Raw genomic sequence first — 20,951 nt, forward strand, 5'->3', positions numbered from 1 at the left:
ATACCGGTCTCGTTAAAATAAGTGAACCATCCTACAAGGTCAGTTTCACCTCTTTGGGGGCTAACCTCCCACCTGAGACTACGTGGAACCATTTTCTGTTTCACATATTGGTCCAGGTATGCTATATCCCAGCTGGTATGTAATAGAGACAAGGAGGTTCTTAAGTCTAACAAAGATACCCCCCATCTCATCCAGCTGCTCTGCATTACCGTTAAAAACCCCTTCAGTATTGATACTATGCTGGGATCTGTACTCAAAGATATCCATAGTGTTTCGCTGCAATGTGGTGGTATCGAAGAGTAAATTAAAAAACTTTTTCAAAGAAAATAAATTTATAGCACTTATATCTTATAGTATGTGTAAGCACTTATATCTGTTTCAATAAAAACGAATGAAACAAAAAAAATAATAATAGAACAATATCAAATGTTTTTAAAGTACTAGAATAATTACAATAAACTGTACTTATTAAACTGTTGCGGTTATAGAAAATCATATTTCACTGTCTTTAGAGAAGTGCAAGTTAATGGGGAAAAAAAAAATCTAATAATTTGTCCCTCTCTATGGAATTGTGTTTTCAGGATGTTAGCATTTAGAAAAAAATGGGCTGTCGAATTATTTCGGAATTGTCCTGCTTCTTCTTTCTGAAATGATGTGGCCAGTTTTCAAAAATATTTTTTTTCCTGCAGGCACAGTGGTCGCTACTATGCAGTCTTGTCTTCATAACTGTTGTTCACTTTTCATAGATTGCCTGCCATGTTTTCCACCAGGCCAATTGATCATCAGTCCTTTTGAAGGAGGGACTCTGTAAGATATCCTCTAATTTCTGCTATTGCAGTAGATGTAGGGTTGTAGATGGTAACCACATCACCCACTCGATCATCAAAGTCTGTCCAGAAAGACATTTTCTGTTCAGACAGAGGAGAAGCTGGGGGGGGGGGGTTCAAGGCCAGCTTGAGGTTGATCCCCATAGGCAATGGACCCAATTCTTGCAGCAGCTGCAGTTACACTTTTGGAGGCTTCATCTGTTGCTGCATCGTGAAATGTCCTTTGCTTAAATCTAGGGACCAGAAGGGTTGCTTCAGCCAACTGGAGAAAGTGTTCAATTTGGTGGAATCAATTTTGCATTTCTTCTGTAAGGGCATTAATCATTTCCATAACAGGGCCATAATTGGATACAGCACCACATAATCTCTGGATGACTTGCCATCCAAATGACATTAGACGCTGTCACATATCTGGTATAATGAGAATGAAAGGACACAAATTACATGACGTAGTTGTTACCCATGTGGTTTGAACTATGACAAATTGATGGTTTAAAATGATCAATCCGTTTAAATGGTTAGATAGCCAAATTAATACATACCTGTCTGCGCTGATTTCTATAGTAACCTCTTCAAATGGCTTCAGAAGGTCACTTGCATTTTTTATTACATACCACTCAAGTGTCAGGGTTGTAAGGCTGGGGTTGTCCAAAGCAAGTGTGGCAATAATGGCTTCCTTCAGATCCAAAAATGTTCTAAGCGTGTGTAGCCGCGTCATGGGTCCCCAGAGGTCTAATGGTGGCCTCCAGAGTTAGGGACAGTGGACATCCTTCTGTGTAGAATGGGTTATGAGGCATGGTGGGTGTTATGCAAGGCAGATTCATGGGTGCCAGACAGTTATTGAATGCAAAGAGATTTATTGTGGAACTGTGGTAGAGTGGGTTAGGGCCAGGACACCCTTAAGCGGTTGCAATGTTAGTTGACAGACTCAGACTTTTTTAGGTAGACAGCAATGCAAGGAAAGGCACCCAGCTGGAAACCACATCTGTATGTTGTGAGGGAAATTCACCCGAGACCACACTCTGGATCAAGTTAAGAAGTTTTCTTTATTTGACTCCTATGAGGAGACAAGTTACAACAAAAGGACAGATATTTGCCCATTGGTTCTGATCTCTATGACCCGTGCAATAGGGCAGCATACATAAAATTCAGCCTTATATTCGCCTATCTGACTTGTAATTGTAAAACTTGCATTTACTGGTATATACCTTTTTACAAGCCTTTTCTTGGTCACCTATCCTAGATAGGATTGGCTGCCAAGATCTACGTCAATGTAACTAACCATAAATCTGACACCTGTCCTACAACCAGACAAACGTATTCATTCCCAGAATTCATATATGTTCATTAAAGTGATTTATAACTGGTTTGTTCAATGAAGAACACCTTAAGACAGTATGACACCGAGTGTTAAATCAAAACCCCCCTTATCCTGATAAGACTCCACCAACTTCAAGGATTTCAGATTTACGACTTTGGGAGAATGAACTTTCAATAACCTCACTTGTTATGTTATTTGTCTCACTGTATAATCCTATATGTATGTATTCACATATTGGTTCTACAAAAAGGTACTGCATCATTTATATATATATATATATATAATATATATATATAATATATATAAATATATATATATATATATATATATATATATATATACACAAAGCCAACTACTTTATTCAATTTTGTTTAACTATTAATATATACATACATACACATCAGTGTTTTCGTATTCAATGTATTTTACAGTTTTAACGAGGGCACACGCTGACCTTTGTGTGACCCTGTCAAACTTAATTAATGTACTGTACATAACTTTCCCATATTTTAGATATTTTTTTTAAACCACCTGTAATAAGAAGTTTTATCACTTATCCTTGAAGACTATCTTCTCTTATCAGGCTGCATTTCAACTTCTGTCAAAAGGTTTCTTTTCTAATTAGTGAACTTAAAATTAACTATCCTAATACATTTAAAAAAATTATTGAAGACAGAGAAATCATCAATTTCGAGCACCTCTTCCCATATAGTACACAAATAAAATAAGGGAGGAAGGGTACCTAGGGACCCCAGGGACTATTTAATGGTGCTAGTATAAAAGTAGTAGATAACAAGAAAATATATAAAAATATATATTTTTTTTTAATAATGCATATACCGGTATGTAAAAAAACCATCAATAAGATGAAGACATGGATGATCTCTAAAGATATACAGGGAAAACCAATTTTTTTGCATGTTTTTCAACATGTTTCGCTCTACAGAGAGCTACCCTTTCTCCGTGAACTGGTTAATTAGAACATCTGCTTGTTTCTCAAAGTCTTCTGTCCTCTGACAATTCCTTCTGATTCTTAGAAATTGTCCCTTTGGGATGTTGGATATCCAGTTTGGGTGGTGACAGATCGTAATGGGTACATACCCACAACAAGCTGTTTGTGCACTCAAAGTTTTTTAAAAAAAAACAATGTATCCTTACTTTTAAAAATCTCAGGATCCAGATATTCTATGGTACTGGTGTGCCATTTGCCCGTAAATTTGATGCCAAATATGTTGTTATTGAGTTTTTTTTGTCCGGTGTGCCTTCCCACAAGATGAAAATATCGTCTATGTAACGTTTGTATAGCCTTAATTGTGTAATGTTTCAGTCATAGACGTACTTTTCTTCCCACATGTCCATGAATAAATTCACCACACTGGGGGCATACCGAGCCCCCATGGCCGACCCCCCTTGTTTGTACAAAATATTCGCTGTTATACCAGAAATGATTATTCTGCATGGCCAGTTGGAGCCCTTCCAAGATGTAAGAAATTTGCTCTTGTTTCATATCAGACAATTCATGTAGTGCTTTCTCTACCCCTCTGAGTCCATCTAGCTGCTTTATGCTCGTATACAGGGACTCCACATCAATAGTGGCAAGTTGATAGTTGCCTGTATTTGTGAGATCTTTTAATTCGTTGATCAATTGTGTACTATCTTTTAAATGAGATCTTCCCAGAGAAACGAGAGGTTTTAGAAATTGATCAAGATATTCCCCTAGCCTCGAAAAGATGGAATTAATCCCACTAATGATGGGCCTACCCGGTGGGTTGGTTTGCCTTTTTTGTGTATTTTAGGTACCTGGTACATCACTGGCGTTTTGGTGGATTCTGCTACCAGATATTCTGACTCTTGTTTATTCACAATATTCATGTCCCGTTCTTTATTTACAAATTTATGTCGGAGTAATTGGTCATACTGTACTTTTGGGTTACTCTTCAGTTTTTTGTATGTACCTTCCACCCCTCAGTAGGTTTTCCATTTTGTTCTCGTAATCTTTAATATTTAAAATAACTACCCCCCCCCCCCTGTCTGCTGGTCTGATTACCACTTCCTTCTTTTTGGATAATTCTTTAATTAGTTTTCCATATATTTTGTTTCCGTTTCCTACTCTTATTTGAGATGTGTTTTATGTCTTGTTCGACCATCTTCTTAAATGCCATCACACATCGGTTGCCCTTGGTTCGGTGATTGTAGATCAAGTTATTTTTCAATCTTGTTTGTTTGTACATGGATTCCTCACGGATTTGTTCATTTCGGTTTAAAGCAAAGTGTTTTTTCAGGTTGATTTTTCTGAGGAATTTTTGTAGGTCTATATATGAGAAAAATGGGGTTTTAGAGCTGTGCCATAGCACCCAGACTTAGTATGATCAATAGTCTATATATAAATTGTGGTATATCCTTAGTGGGAACTGTGTTGGTAAAAGGCAAGTCTATGTCCTTCTAATTATGGCATGAATCTGCTACACATAAAATTCTTCAGTCACCACCGTGATTCCACAGCACACTTCACTCTTCTGTGAGAGCCCACCACCACTAAATGCAAGCAGCTTACCAGATAAACTGCAATAAACAGCAATCGGCTGTAACCCAGCCGCGGCCTTTGGGGAGAGATCCCACTCCCTGGATCAGAATCTGCACCCTTTGCTCCCGCAGCCGTGACATAACACACCGCCTGGTCATACACAAAGATAGCAAGATATAGGGCCTGATTTACTAAAAGCAATGCGCTACGCCGGTTCACGCATCTCCTAGTACGCCGGATGAAGAGTTAATTGGGCGCGCGTATGGGCGCCCGTAGCGGCGCACCACAATAGTAAATGTGTAAATTACCCGGCGTACGCGTATTCGGATGGTAAATCTAAAAATCATGCAGGCGTAGGCGCATTTGGATCAAATTGGGTGTGTCTTGCTTGCCAATTAGTATCTATCTGTCCTTCTTGTTATGTCAAACTACTTGCTATAATATATCTTTCATTGTAATGTATTTTGTGGCTTGATTTTAGTCTCAAAATCTTTCAATCCCAAACCAAAGAAAAGGGTTTTTTTTTAACACAAGAAATGCCTTTTTTCAGATTTTAAAATGTGTCACTACAGGGCAATTAGTTCCATGATGTAGATTCAGTGCAATGAGCCTGTTAGATTTTCTTTCAATGCGTCTTCCTATTACTGCTTTTGCTGCTGTTCACACATTTTTGTGGAGGAAATAGTGTAATTTACAATGTGAATTTGCAATGTGTTTTTTTAATGCAGTCATGCGACTGTTGAAAACCATGTGAGAACAAGTCGCACAGAAGTTTGAACAAAGTAGTGCACAAATCTTTTTGCACAATTGTACTCCTGCACGTCAGAACCGATCAATGTAAATCGCACCATCATTTCAGAATAAGTCGTGTTTCAACTTTGTCTAAAAATATTGCAGCTTTGTAAAGAAAAAGGTCTCCGAAGTCAATTTCATGTTTTTTGTTTTTATTTGAAACACAAACTCAAAAACAAACGTGAGTGATGGGGATGGGGGGAAATGGCTGTTCAGCTTCCAAACAACCTCTGGCATTCCAGGGTGTTTATGGAGGTCCAAGATGCCAGTTCTTGCCTTGTGCCCCAACGTATACACTTTTCCCAACTGAAGATGAGCGCAGGATGTGAAGGTGGCTTTCTTCCAACACGATCCATAAGCAGTACCACTCCTGTACAATGACATTGAAATATATATGAGTCTTTTTTCAGAATATCCTTATTTTTATTGCAGGCTAGTTAGAGTTTAGTCAATCACTTTCTCATAGTTTAGGAGTGAACCAAACATATTGGTTACTGCAGGGTGCCCCCCCCCCCCAAATTACTAGAGGCCCTGCCTGGTGTGACGTCATTTTTGGGCCCTCACCCCGCTTCTAAACCCTCACTTTAATGTAAGATGTCAGTTCCGATAGCAGAACACCTCCCCCCCCCCACTTCTCCTCTTTAATGTGCCATTTCATTTTGCTTAGGGCCCCAAGGAGGTCAGGATCGGCACTGTATTAACTTCAAGTTGGGCATACAGGACTAGTTAGGTGCATGTTTGTCATTGGGCACCTATAGACTCAGGAGAGCCATGTGTGCATGCTGGTCTTTGTAGTGCCTGCTGTGCATATTTAGGTTTTGGTTGCCAGTATAAATCAATCCCAATGTTAATAAAGATGGTCCTAATTTATGGACTTACAAACAGCTTTGCCTCCATGGACAGGGAGCTGTGTTTGTGGTCCATGTATCACCTGGGTACTGGTTAAGGCGCACACCTGTGACTCCAGACACTCCTTCTGAACGGGTTTTCCAGGGTCCAATGCTCATGTGCTTATTCAGCTAAAGACAAAAAAACATTATAAATCTCCAAAACAGAACAGAAGTCATTTCATAATAGACAGGTTAGCTCTCTCTAAAAGGGACACACAAACACCTGACAGCTGTTCTACTCCTTCTCCACTCCATGTCTGAAAAGCAAATATGCTGGCCAATTATTTTGGGGTTGTGCTGCCCAGTGGCATCATGTTGATGGCAGCAGACTCCATATAATGCCAAGAACAGGTGACATATATTTCTTAGTGTGTGTCCATGTTATGTATTTCTTTATTTTACTATTCTCAACTAGGTCTGATTACTTACGTGTAAAGTATCGCCTGATCATCTCAGCCCGAGTAGCCAATCCTGCCTCAGTGTTCTCCCTTCTGGTGACTGCTGGCCGATGGACCTCAGGCTCCCTCTCCTCAGAAGTGTCCCAGGATTCATCCCTTACCAAACATATGTTGTGTAAAACCAAACAGGCAAGAATGATCCTGGCGGACTTCTGAGGAGAGTACAGGAGTTCCCCCCCAGGCTTAGCCAGACACATGAAGCGGCTTTTGAGTAGGCCAAATGTGCACTCCACAATACTCCTTGTTTTTTTATGTGCCCTATTGTACCTGTGCTCTGCCTGGCTCTGGGGGTACCTGACTGGAGCCATCAGCCATGGCAGTTGGGGGTAACCAGCATCCCCTGCCAAAAGAAAAGTCAAAATTAGTAAATTTCATGTTTGGGAAGTGACTTCCCCACTACATCACCCACAAAAAGTTTCCCATCAAGTTCAAGGTTTACACTATACATGTGCCTAAGGCTGGCCATACATTGTACAATTTTCTTGTAGAACTTTCCTTTAGATTTCCCATAACCATATAAACACTTCAAATGTGTTAGCAATCAGGCCCTTGCACTATGGAGTTTAGGGTAAATCTAATCCAAATTGTTTTAGCAAATTGTATGGTGTATGGCCAGCTTATGGCTGATGTGGTCAAAACTTTGTGGAAAATCAGCCCAGATTTCTTATGGTGGGTTGACCTTAAACAGATAAGCTGATTGGTTTATATGCAGAAGTGAGACTTATTTTGCAATCTACAGTTTGTAGAAAATAAGGGTTTCATTTGCTTAAGCTGGGGATTGCAATGTCAGCCTTACTTCTGCCTACGAACCAATCTTCATCAAGGTTTAAGTGCCAACACTTCTTTGAACAAGCTGAGGTGAGAAGCTGATTGCCGACAATGCACAGCGGCAGCAGATTCAGAGTGCACCAGTATAATATACCCCAATGATGCCATTCCTGTCAACCTAGCAGAAGTAAATCAGTGTTCATGAACCCCATCCTCAGGGCCCACTAACAGGCCAGGTTTTCAAACATCACAGGTGATATCATTTGCTGCTCAGCGATTGCAGTATTGTAGTCTGCATCTCCCCAAGGTAATACATAAAACCTGGCCTGTTAGTGGGCCCTGAGGACAGGGTTAATTACATTAAACGGTGTAGATTTGGTTAAGCAAATGTTTTTCCATTATATCTTACCAATGAGCCATCCTGAGGGCAATTGGCTACTCTCAAATTTCCGAAAAAGGGCAGTCTGGCGAAGAATAAATGCATCATGGCATGACCCTGGAAAACCTGTGCGCTCACTCATTATGCGCTGTCTGGCGTCACATACGACCTGGACATTCAGGGAGTGGTACTGCTTACGGTTCCTGAAGTCGACTTCACATGTCCTGGGGGGCCTGATAGCAACGTGGGTACAATCAATGGCCCCCAGGATCTGTGGAATTTCTCCACGCTGGTAGAAAGCCACCTTCACATCATTCCACTCCTCTTCAGTTTGTGGCCAGTGTATAAATTGGGGCACAAGGTCAATAATGGCATTAATGACCTGCATGAACACCCAGGACACCGTGGGTTGGCTGATTCCCAAGATCGAGCCAGAGGTTGTTTGGAAGCTGCCACGGCCCAAAATATACAAGGTGGTCATTAATTTTACCATGCCAGGAACCGCCTGGCTTCTTGCCGTTGTTGGCTGTAGCTTCTCTTCAATCAGCCCATAAAGAAAATGTATAGCTCCTTTGGTAAGTCTGAACTTGGTCCGAATTTCATTGTCCCTCATATTTTCCAGAACTTGCCGTTCTGGAAACTGCCGAGGCTGCCGAATGCGGGGTGTAGCAATCCTTGCTGCCTCTTCCTCCCTCACTTCGTTCTGTATGGCATGTTGAACCAGACATATAGCAGCAGCCAGCACATGTTCTGCGTCTGCCATTTTAACTTCCCCACAAAAAAGTGATGAAAAAATGCGGTATTTATGCGCACAAAAATGCGCGGCAAATTTCCGCGCCGATCACTATGCGCGCGCATATTCCCCCGCCAAAATTGCGCACGAAAAGTAGCCACACCCTGGTCTTGTATAAAAAATACACTGTTTGCTCTTCATTCTTTCTTCTGGATGCAGAGTTGTGACTACTTGCCAAGATTCAGTGTAAAGGTAAGTCCCATATTTAACGATAACCTGCTTGAAAGAATCCCTTCATTACCATGTGCTTCCACTGAACATTTCCCTAAAGTGTTTTTCTTTGATAACAATTTTTAATTTGGTTATCAAAACCATGCTGTGGGTAGGAAATGTCTTTTGTTGTGAATGTTTCCACTCCTCCCCCCAAAAAATATGTGTGTGTATAATTAGTACACTCACTGCATGGAGTTTACATATTAGCTATGTGGCTTTGGGTTGTTTCCAAACTCTTTAGGAGACATGGCACCCTCTGCACCCCCCTCCCCCTTGATTGGAGTTTGCTAGCTCTTCCTGTTCTCTTTGTTTTCATACAACAAAGGTTTAGTTTTAATCTTATTTTCTATTTTTTTTCCCCAGATCGATCATTAGTGTTTGGCCATTTAGCCCCTCCCCCTACATTTGTTGCTGCGTTGTAAGTTCCTCCTCCAATCTGGTTGGCTAACTCTTCCTGTTCTCTTTGTTTTCATAGAACAAAGGTTTAGTTTGATTCCTTTTTGGTTTATTTACAGAGCTGAACTTGTCATCATGGCTCCCCCCACCAGAAGGGCCAGGAGTGCGAGGCTGGCAGCCCGTGGTGGACGAGGAGCGACCAGAGGACAAGGGCCACCTTCTCCAGGGGAGGGTTCCTCCCGCATGCCCCCATTTTCGGAGCAGGAAAATCGTGTACTCGTCACCCAGTACATACTGCACCGTGCAGAGCTCCGAAATCTGGGCACCTCACGTGCGGGTGCTCCCCAAAGGGAGCAACTCTGGCACCAAATTGCTGAGGCAGTGGGAGACCGTGTTCGCCGTACCGCTGACAAGGTGCAAAAGCACATAAATGACCTGTTGGGGCGGCTCAAGAGGATACTGGGCACGTGGGCTGGCCAGGGGTATGTGACGAGGCAGGGTGTGGCTCTATCACACCTTGGACGCCTTACAGATTTTCAAAGGCAATTGCTGGATATCATCAACCTGGATACTGTTGTTGGTCTGGATTCTCGGGATGACACTGATGATATCCAGCAAGGTAAGTTACAATCACATGTACCATTTAAAAAATCTGTCTTGAGGAGGAAACATGTTGGATTTTTTAAATTTTCATGTTTTTGGCATTGCAGCCTCCAGTCCGTGGGCATCTCACCCTGTCAGCCCCTCTGGCCAGCCACAACCCCATGATCCGCCCACACCGAGTGACCAGGTCCCCCCTGGTAAGTAAGCAAATGAGCTCTGCTTTGTGTGCCCAAAATACAACAGTAAGCGGAAACTTACCTTTTACATTACAAATATCTCGACAGCAACACACCTGCAGGAGGAGGAGTCAGCGGCGGCGAGCACCTTCCCACTGCACCCAAGCCAGGAGGAAGATCTAGGTTAGTATGTTTTTAACTGCCAATGCCCCATATGCTTGTAGATAGAAAGAAATTTGGTGGTGGGAGGGGGGTAGGTGGGTGCTCATGCTTTATATACAGAATTCAGTGAATAGGGTGTCCTCCATTGCAAAGCAAACACTCACACATATATTGAGGGCAAAGGCCTCTTTACTGGTGGTTTTGGGCTGGTTTGTCAGTGGCAACGTTTGCATTTGAAGTCTTTGCCAAGCTAGGTCACATTGAAATATTTGTCCACATGATTTACAAAGACAAACTGGGCAAAATGTTTGTTCGTAATGAAAGATTACTTTGGTTGTTACTTACTTTTTATTCTTTGTTTGAACTGCAGATCCTGAGTTGAGTATGGCGGCTGCTGCTGCTGGAGTGGGGGATGATCCTGCATCCAATGTGGGGGTATGTGCAAGTCAGAAAATGTGTGGGGAACATTGAAAGGAGTCCTATGTACTTGTTGTAATGCCAGACTTTTTTTTTTGTTTTTTGGGCTTTTGACAATGCAGCTGCTCCTGCTGACTTGCCTTCACAACTAGGGTTGCCACCTCATCCCTTTAAAAAGAAACACATCTGAATTACACAGGTTCTGTGGCTGATTAAGGAGGTAATTAAACTCACTTGGTGCCTTATCTGCATAAAATTAGCCCCAGAATCTGTGTAATTCAGATGTGTTCCTTTTTAAAGGGATGAGGTGGCAACTCTATTCACAGGTGGTAAGTTCAATAATGAATCTTCTTTGCCACAAGTGTTTACACAGAACCTTATATTTGTTGCTTGCCCACAAATATACCTTGTACATTGATCCATCAAGTTGATTTTTTGAAATGGGATAGTGACTAATCTTAATCATCTGGGCATGTTAATCGTATTCGAAATTCATCTTGTTCCAAACATTTGTTTGAAGTCTCCTGTGCCAAGTAACGCAGCTTTGAACATGTTCTATTTTTTGGTCAAATGGCACCCACTTTTACTAATGTTTGTGTGTTCAGCAATGCAAATGATTTATTTTCTAATTGAATCTTTTTGTTTTTGTTTCTTTCCAGCCCACATTGGATGCAGCAGAATCAGCACCCCTGCCACCTGGGCAAAGACAACTTATCGATCTTGGTGAAAGGTTGGCTGCCCAGGCGGAGAGATTATTGGAGCAAGGTAGGCCTTCTACGCAAATTATTTGTGTAGAAAGGACACTGGAGCTCCTACAGCAAGACTTGAGCCAACAAGCTCGGGACCGCCAGCAATTGGAGCGTAGGGACCAGAATCATGCTGCCCAACTTGCCCTGTTGACTTCAGCTATGACCAACCAGACTGAAGTCCTCAGGCAAAGTCGGGATGAGATTCGGGGCCTGCGTTTAGCGGTACAGCAATTAAATGCAACAGTCGCCAGATGCTCTCACAGCAGGACCAGTAGCAGTGAAGAGCAAAGTGTTGTGTTGCTACAAGATGAGCCTGTTGCCAGGCCAGGGCCTACAAGCCAGGGGGTGGCTGATTCTGACGTCCCCCGGTGGACCCTCCCTCACAATTGGATTCACTCCCCACTTCCTCACCTGCCCCCACAGACCCTAACACCCAAACACACCCTTCTGATCCTTCCTGTTCACATAGTTCTACCATGCCCCCACCTGACCAGCCTAGATCTTCACACACAGCACCTACCTCCACTCCACTCTTCTCCTTGCCCTCTGCCACAGACACCTCCAGACACACTCAACCTGACCTCTCCTCCCCTGGTTCAACTTACACTACCCCTCTTCACGAAAGCCCAAATCCCCAAATCTTTGCTTTTCCTCCCCAAAATGTAGGTCCCTCTAGTTTACCCCTTTTTAGCTTCCCCGTCAACCCCCAAAGTTACACTCCCCTCCCTGGTTACAACTATTTTGTGGTGCCCCAATCCACCTCTCACACCTTCCCCACCCCTCAGGCACAACCCCAGTCCATTAACCCCCCACTCCAGCAGTTAGCCACCATACAACTGCCTCAGCAGATGGCACAGCAGCAGATGGCGCAGCAGCAGACACAGCACCAGATGGGCAGGCTCTTCGACCCCCAGCGGGAACCAGAATAATCTAGCACCTGCTTTTCTTATTTGTATTTTTGTGTTTAACAAATGATTAACCACTTCCTTACTGGGCACTTAAACCCCCTTCCTGCCCAGAGGACTTTTTGCGATTCGGCAACTGCGTCGCTTTAACTGACAGTTGCGCGGTCGTGCGACGTGGCTCCCAAACAAAATTGACGTCCTTTTTTTCTCACAAATAGAGCTTTCTTTTGGTGGTATTTGATCACCTCTGCGGTTTTTATTTTTTGCGCTATAAACAAAAATAGAGCAACCATTTTGAAAAAAAAATAAAAATGTTTTAATTGTTGCTGTAATAAATGGCTCAACTTTTAAAAAAAAAAACATTTTTTATCCTCAGTCTAGGCCGATACGTATTCTACATATTTTTAGTAAAAAAAAAAAAAATCGCAATAAGCGATTGGTTTGCGCAAAAGTTATAGCACCTACAAAATAAGGGACATAATTATTATTTTTTTATTATTATTTTTTTTACTAGTAATGGCGGCGATCTGCGATTTTTATTGCGACTGCGACATTATGGCGGACACATCGGACACATTTTTGGCGCCATTCACATTTATACTGCAATCAGTGCTATAAATATGCACTAATTACTGTATAAATGTGACTGGCAGGGAAGGGGTTAACACTAGGGGGTGAGGAAGGGGTTAAATGTGTATTGCCTATATAGTGTTCTAACTGTGGGGGAAGAGGGGTGACTGGGGGAGGTGACCGATCTGTGTCTCTATGTACAACAAGAGACACAGATCCGTCTCCTCTCTCCCCTGACAGCACCGCTGTCTGCGAGAGCCGGGAATGAGAGATGATCTCATATGTAAACATATGAGATCATCTCTCATTGGCCGCACAGATCGCCTAGGAAACGGCCGCTCCGATTGGCCGTTCACGGCGATCTGTGACTGGCTGTGTCCAAGGGACACGGCCAGTACAGAAGTTCCCCGCTGCGCGCTCGGGAAACGCGGAAATGAGCTGCCGTCAATTGACGGCGGCTCAGAGATTTAGAACCACCCTGCGGCCGTCAATAGTCGTACGGCCGTAGGGAAGTGGTTAAAATGTGATTTTGAATAGGAGGCTTCCCTTTGTGTTTCTTTTTAGTTACATATTTCACTCTGTAAATGAAAGTCCACATACACACTATTATATTTTTGAGATATATATATATATATTTTTTTTTTAATTTGGTTAAATTATTGAAACAAACGAGAAGATGAGCACAAAGCTTAAATGGGTGATCTTGGTTTGCTTATTAATTTCTAAAATTCTAAATTGGTTACTTGAAGCTAGTGAATTGTTTGTTCACTTACTTTTTCCCTTCCATTTCCCTTTTAAATGTTTTTTTGTTTCTCTGAATTTCTCACTTCCTGTTTCTCCACAGTAAGGTGTTCAGGAAGCTGTTCTTAAAGACTTAAAGGCGCAGAATACCATCGTAGCCTAACTGACCCTTTGCCAGTCTTCTTAACAAATACTATTGGAGTTCTTTACAAAAGGTCAATCCTCTTTGCACTTCGAAGTGCAGTTGCTGTAGATTCAAATGGGACATGCAAGGAACGTAAGAACCAGCATTTTAGCTTGCAAATGATTGTCTAAAACATTCAGCAGAGCTTCCCCCTCATGTCAGATCTACAGCGACTGCACTTGTATTGCAAAGTGGAGTTCACTTTCTGATACCTCCTAAATACCTCTTCACAAACTTGAACACACCAAACCTAACTTTTGTCAATGATTTTGGCCTAAGTTGATCCCTGGCAAGTTTGAAAAAGACACAGGCAGGTGCACTTTACCCTTTTTTTTTTATTAATTTTTTTTTTTTTTTACGAGTTTTTTAACCAAATATTGTATGAGCTGAAATCCCTTACAAACATTAACCTAGAAACACAACAACTTTAAAGGTAACAGCTGACCTTTTTTTTGTTTTTTGTCTTATTGCCATCTAATCACCTGCGAATGCTCTAAATCTGCCCATCGTGCCTCAAGCTAGCAGACTTGGGCAGATATGTATGTGTTTTGTACCTTTTTACCAGAGTGTTCAAAATCAACATAGAAAAGGACATATGATAAAGAAAGTGAGGAGAACTTTTTGGAAAACGAGAATTTTAATTGCACAAAAATTTATAATTCTAAAACAATATTAAAAAACATACAAAAACAACAGACAACCTCCCTCAACGCCTTTCAAGGGCAGCCAGCCGCTCTTCGTGCTGCAGGAGCATCGCCAGCATCCTCTCCAGAACTGGCCCTTGAAAAAAAGAAAATGAAAAAGTTCAATCCTGAGTCCCTCTTGGGGCAAATCAGTAACATCCAGAATTGTGTCTCAGTGGTTGTTTTTGAACAATTGTGAGAGAATAACGTGACACAGCCTTAAACTAGTCACTTAGGGCCAGATTCAGGAACAATTGCGCCCGTGTAACGTAAGCCGTTTACGTTACACCACCGCAAGTTTTCAGTTTTAGTGCCCGATCCACAAAGCACTTACCTGGAAACTTGCGCCGGTGTATTGTCGCAAGGTGGTCCAACTTGAATGGGCGGGTACCATTTAAATTAGGCGTGCTCCCGCGCCGGGTCTACTGCGCATGCTCCGTTCCCCCCGTGCTTTGCGCAAAATGACGTAATTTGTGAGTTTGGCAACGTGAGTAGCGTACCTCAGTATTACCGGACGTGTTACGCTAACGACGGCAAATTTTGAATTTTGACGCGGGAACGACGGCCATACTTTAGACAGCAATGCGTTTGCTGTGTGAAGTTAATGCACCCAAAACGACGACTAACTTTGCAACGGGAAACTAGACTAGCGGCGACGTAGCAAACGCAACAAACCGTCGTGGATCGCCGTAATTCCTAATTTGCACACCCGACGCTGGTTTACGACGCAAACTCCCCCCAGCGGCAGACGCAAGATTGCATCTTAAGATCCGACAGTGTAAAACAATTACACCTGTCGGATCTTAGGGATATCTATGCGTAACTGATTCTATGAATCAGTCGCATAGATACTCTGAGAGATACTCCGTCGTATCTGCGCTGTGAATCTGGCCCTTAACACGTTCATTTAATCTCCAAAGTTGGGTCAGTAAATTGCTGTCATTGACATGTCAAGTCAAGTAGAAGCTGACCCAAATCTAACCCGACACACCTAATTTACCCTCCAAAATCGTGACCAATCTATTTTTGCTGGACTACAATCCTAGGGTGTCCATCTGCGTGCCTCACTGTGCCCCTGACTAGACTGTTGTTTAACATGGGAGTCTATGGAAGGGGTGGCTGACTCTGAAAAATGAGAGATCCCCCGCTGTAGGTTGCTGAGACCAAAAAATATTTAACACTGGTAGAGGAAGAGTAGGGCTACGTGTGTGTCAAATTTGGGGGTCCAGGGGACCTACGACTGGCTGGTTCCAGGTCCCCAAATTCCGGGAGATCAAGCACTAAAAGATGACTCGAGTATAAGCCAAGGGGGGCATTTTCTGCACAGAAACATGTGCTGGAAATCTCGGCTTATACTCGAGTATATATGTTACCTATTTAGTGTTCACAATAGAAGTGTTTGTACATTTCCTGGCCTCTAAATACATCTTCCACAACAGGTCAGTTTCAATCTAGTCTAAATAGAATCAAGGGACTGCCTTAAAGAAAGGCTCTGTGAAAGGTGGTCATCAAATAATACATTGGGTGAAGAAATCAATCCTTCGGAACCACATTGGCCAAGATTTATGATCTTTGTATATACCCCCCTGCAAAGTTAGGGTTTCACAAAGATTCTACGAATACCAAACCAGAGATGTTCTGCTAATGTTTGTCACCAGGCCTGTGTCCTCTATTTTTGACACACAAACACACCTGAAAACCCTTTCCCAACTATTAGGAGAGGGGGGGGGGGGTTTGTTAACCACTAGAGCACCGGGCCATCGTCAAATGACGGCTCCACGGTGACTCTGAAAACTCAACAGGACGTCAATTGACGTCCTGTATTCTTGCGGCCACTGGGGGGCGCGCCCCCGAGATGCCGATGCGCGTGCCTGGCGGTCGCGATGTCCGCCAGGCACTCGGAATCGGCGGCTACAGGGACAAGACGTGGAGCTCTGTGTGTAATGATGGGGTGTAAACACAGAGCTCCACGTCCTGTCAGGGGAGAGAGGAGACCGATCTGTGTCCCTTGTACATAGGGACACAGCATCGGTCACCTCCCCCCAGTCACCCCCCTTCCCCCACAGTTAGAACACTAATTAGGTATACATATTAACCCCTCCCTCACCCCCTAGTGTTAACCCCTTGAATGCCAGTCACATTTATACAGTAATTAGTGCATATTTAGCGCATTAATCGCTGTATAAATGTGAATGGCGCCAAAAACGTGTCAAAAGTGTCCGATGTGTTCGCCGCAATGTCACGGTGACAGTAAAAAAAATCGCAAATCGCCGCCAATACTAGTAAAAAAATTAATAAAATAAAAATGCCATAAATCTATCAGCTATTTTGTAAACGCTATAACTTTTGCGCAAACCAATCAATAAATGATCATTGCGATTTTTTTTTTACCAAAAATATGTAGAAGAATACGTATCGGCCTAAACTGAGGAAAAAAAAACGTTTTTTTTAAAAAAAATTGTGATATTTATTAAATAAAAAAGTAAAAAATAGTGTTTTTTTTTTTAAATTGTCACTCTTCTTTTGTTTATAGCGCAAAAAATAAAAACCGCAGAGGTGATCAAATACCACCAAAAGAAAGCTCTATTTGTGGGAACAAAATGATAAAAAAATTGTTTGGGTACAGTGTAGCACGACCGCGCAATTGTCATTCAAAGTGCGACAGTGCTGAAAGCTGAAAATTGGCTTGGGCAGGAAGGGGCGTAAGTGCCCGGTATGGAAGTGGTTAATAAAAGTCAATCCTAAAATACACAGGTGGAGAGAATTCTTCTTAGGGAGGAAATTAGAAGAAACAAATCACACCTCTCTACACCGGCGGAGAAACATCGGAGGGTGCGAGACATCTGCTGTGTGCTGAAAGGATCTCCATTTGCCAGGAAGGGGAGATTTTGGCTTCACCTATTCCTAGCTAGTTAGGCTAAAAGGAGAGATTGTTTAGCTAGTTACGCACTAACTAGATTTGGCAAAGTTGTGTTCCCTAAAACTGGAAGTCCGTGGGCAAATTTCAAGCTACTTCCAAAAAAAGAAACAAAAATGAAGCTGAACAGTTTGGTCTTTGATGTAAGAAGTTAAGGCAGGTGACATGACATCTGCAACACCCTAGGGATAGGGCAAGCCAATGTAGGCACGTGTGGTGAGTGGACTGTTTGCTTGAAATCAGGGAAACAAATAGACATTTCAAGGCATTCTTTCCCCCAAACTTGGCAAGCAATCCGATTTCGAAAATCTCCCAAAATGTTGAGTTTCCAAACTGGTGCAGCTCTGCATAGAAAACAATCACCTTCCATATCTTATTGTCTGAGATCAACTGATAAAGCAGAATTTCCGAGCTGATTGTCACATGATTCTGCGCACACTAATAAATAACCCCCATTGGGACCACTTAGCAGCCACTAGCGATGTGCTTTTAACATCGAACTGGTTTTTAGAACTGGCCATTTTGCTCTGCTTTAAAAGCACTTTGGTCAAGATTCAGATAGAATTGCGGCGGCGTAACGTATCGCATTTAAGTTACCCCGCCGCAAGTTTTACAGGCAAGTGCTTGATTCACAAAGCACTTGCCTCTAAACTTGCGGCGGCATAGCGTAAATCAGTCCGGGGCAAGGCCGCATAATTCAAATGGGGCGTGTACCATTTAAATTAGGCACGTTCCGGCGCCAAACGTTCTGCGCATGCTCCGTTAGGAAATTTCTCGCCCTGCTTTGCTTGAAATTACGGCACCCCAACGTGTTTTTAGAACGGCAACGTGCGTAACGTACCTTTGTATTCCCGGACGTCTGACGCCCAAAAAAATAAAAAATATATCAACGCAGGAATGACGGCCAAACTTTAACATGGCTGGTCTAAATCTAAGCCATGAAATAGCAGGCTTAGGATTGGGACCGGAAAAACCGACTAGCAACGACGTAACAGAATGCGACGGCCGCGCGTACCTTAGTGTATCGCAGTAAAAAGATAATTAGCATACCCAACGCAGAAAACAACGCAAACTCCAGCCAGCGGGCGCCAAAGTTTTTCACCTACGATCCCAAGGCGTACGCCTGTTGGATCGAAGCCAGAATCCAACGTCTCTTGGTTTGAGGATTCAAACTAAAGATACGACGCGTCAAATTCCAAATTACGCCGGAGGATCAGCAGATACTCCGGCGTACTTGTTCTGTGAATCTGGCCCCCTGTGCGCACAGTACACAACGCTCTCAACCCACCACAACAGATTCAGCTTTAGTGAGCTTTTGCCACTCCCGCAACACCCCAGTGTGAAAAGGCACACTGGAATGAAGGGGAGGCTGGTTTCTTGCATCTTTACACATCTAAAGCATCATAAAACCAATACTTTTGCAAAGGGCTCTCTAAGGCAGCAAGCTACATCACCCCCCCCTCCCCAAAACAAAAGGGACAAAGGGAAAAAGGACTTACGTGGTTCCCAAGCCACCTGGGGGGGCTCTCTCCTCCTGCTCTTCCTCCTCCTCCTCCTCTACATCCTCCTCCTCCACATCCTCCTCTTCCTCCTCATCATCCTCCTCTTCCTCCTCCACTTCCTCATCATCCTCCTCCTCCCTCACTTCCTCGGCTCTGTCCAGTGTTCCACCTGCATAAATAAAAAGCAAAAGACAAAAAATGAGTCTGGACAGCACACTCACACACTCTTGTCCCTTAATGTGCAAAAGGGTACTTACAATCTCCTCCAGAGACGCCAGGGTCCTCTTCCGCCTCCTCCTCCTCATCCTCCTCTTCCTCCTCCTCCTCTTCCTCCTCCTCCTCTTCCTCCTCTTCATCCTCCTCTTCCTGTGTTCCACCTGCATAAAAAAAAACAAACGACAAACACAGATCACACAACTAATCAAAGGATTGTGTCAATTTGACAACAATACACTAAGGGGAAACAATAGACTAAGAGGATCATTTCTTAAGCTGAACAGTGCAAAAACAAAATCAATTCTGCATAGAAACCAATCTTCTGGCATCTTTTGTTGCTTAAGGTTATTCGAACAAGCTGAGGTGAGAAGAGGATTGGTTTCTAGGCAGAAGTGAGTTTGATTTTGCACTGTCAACAAAAAAGTACATTCCAACTTACTAGTTTGGCCAGGAGAGGTCGGGCCCCCCTCTGCCGCCTCTGCCCCCTCCACCTCTTGATCAGAAGCGTCAGCTACATGAAGGAAAACAAAAACAAAGTTAAAACCAGTTAAAAGTTTCTACGTTACTATCCCCTCAAAATGCTAAATGTTACACTAATCATGTCTGGGAAATGGTTGAGTCTCCTAAAAGAAGACCTGTTGGCTCTTGTTGCCCCTGTGGGCTTTTTTAAGTGCTTGTCCACTATGTCAAAGTCCAAGTTGGTCAGACTCTGGACTTGCAGCTAGGGAACAAACCATGCTCATTCCTCACTGGCTGTGTGTTGTAGGCCATGAGGAACACAAAAGCAAAGAGCCATTCATCTCAAACCTTGCTGGATCATGCTAAGTCTCTGTCTCTTGTAATGTTTTGGTGCCTCTACATGTTGACCTTTTTTCCAACAAGCGCAGAATGCACTGTGCAGCTCTCAGGGCATTGCAGGGGGTTTGTCGGGGTGAAACCACAACAAACACCCTGCAAATTAGTGTTATTGGCCCAAAAGAAAAATCTGCCAATCTTTGGGCAACACTCATGCCCAAGTCCATCCTGATTGGGGACATCAAGGCGGAAAATGCATGCCCAATCCCTCCCTAACAAAACACCAAAACCCAACATACAAATACAATCTAGTGCAAGCAACTTACAAGGATTGGAGGCCTGCTGGGCCTGTTGGTCCTGCTGGGCCTGGACACCTTGCTCTGTACATAAAGAAGAGAATGAGCTGTTTAGACTATACATCAAGATAGACCAAAATACAGATCCAAACACACCAGGCTGATGAAATAGTGCTTACCATGAATGATTTCTAGCTGCGGATAAGCTGCCCCTGCAGCTACATAACTTAGGCAGGCGGTCCGCCTGCCTGCGGGGGAAATGACCAAAGTTACCCTTGGAAGGTGGCCAGCGGCTGTGGCTAGGACAAGAGAAAACAAAAATATCGACAAATGACACACCCAGGGTATAAAACACATCCCTTACTCCAAATCCACAACACAAATTCTCCTGCAAAGTTACTACACCAGACTTCCTCACAAAGATCATTTGTAAACAACTTTAGAGTATATTGACTTACCAGGAATTTGCCTGCAGGCGAAGCGGAGGAAGTCCTCCCTCCGCCTCTTCAGGTCGGACCAACAGTGCTGTATCTGCAGCACTGTTGGCCGTGCCTGAAATTGATGCCACAGCCGCCTCTTGACCACCCTAATAATCCCCCGCTTGGCATCGTTGGACCGCCTGCCGTCGTATGCCTTGATTAAAAAAAACTGTGGGGGGAACAAAAAGGAAAGAA

Source organism: Rana temporaria, chromosome 1 (assembly GCF_905171775.1).
Source record: "Rana temporaria chromosome 1, aRanTem1.1, whole genome shotgun sequence".
Taxonomy (NCBI): Eukaryota; Metazoa; Chordata; class Amphibia; order Anura; family Ranidae; genus Rana; species Rana temporaria.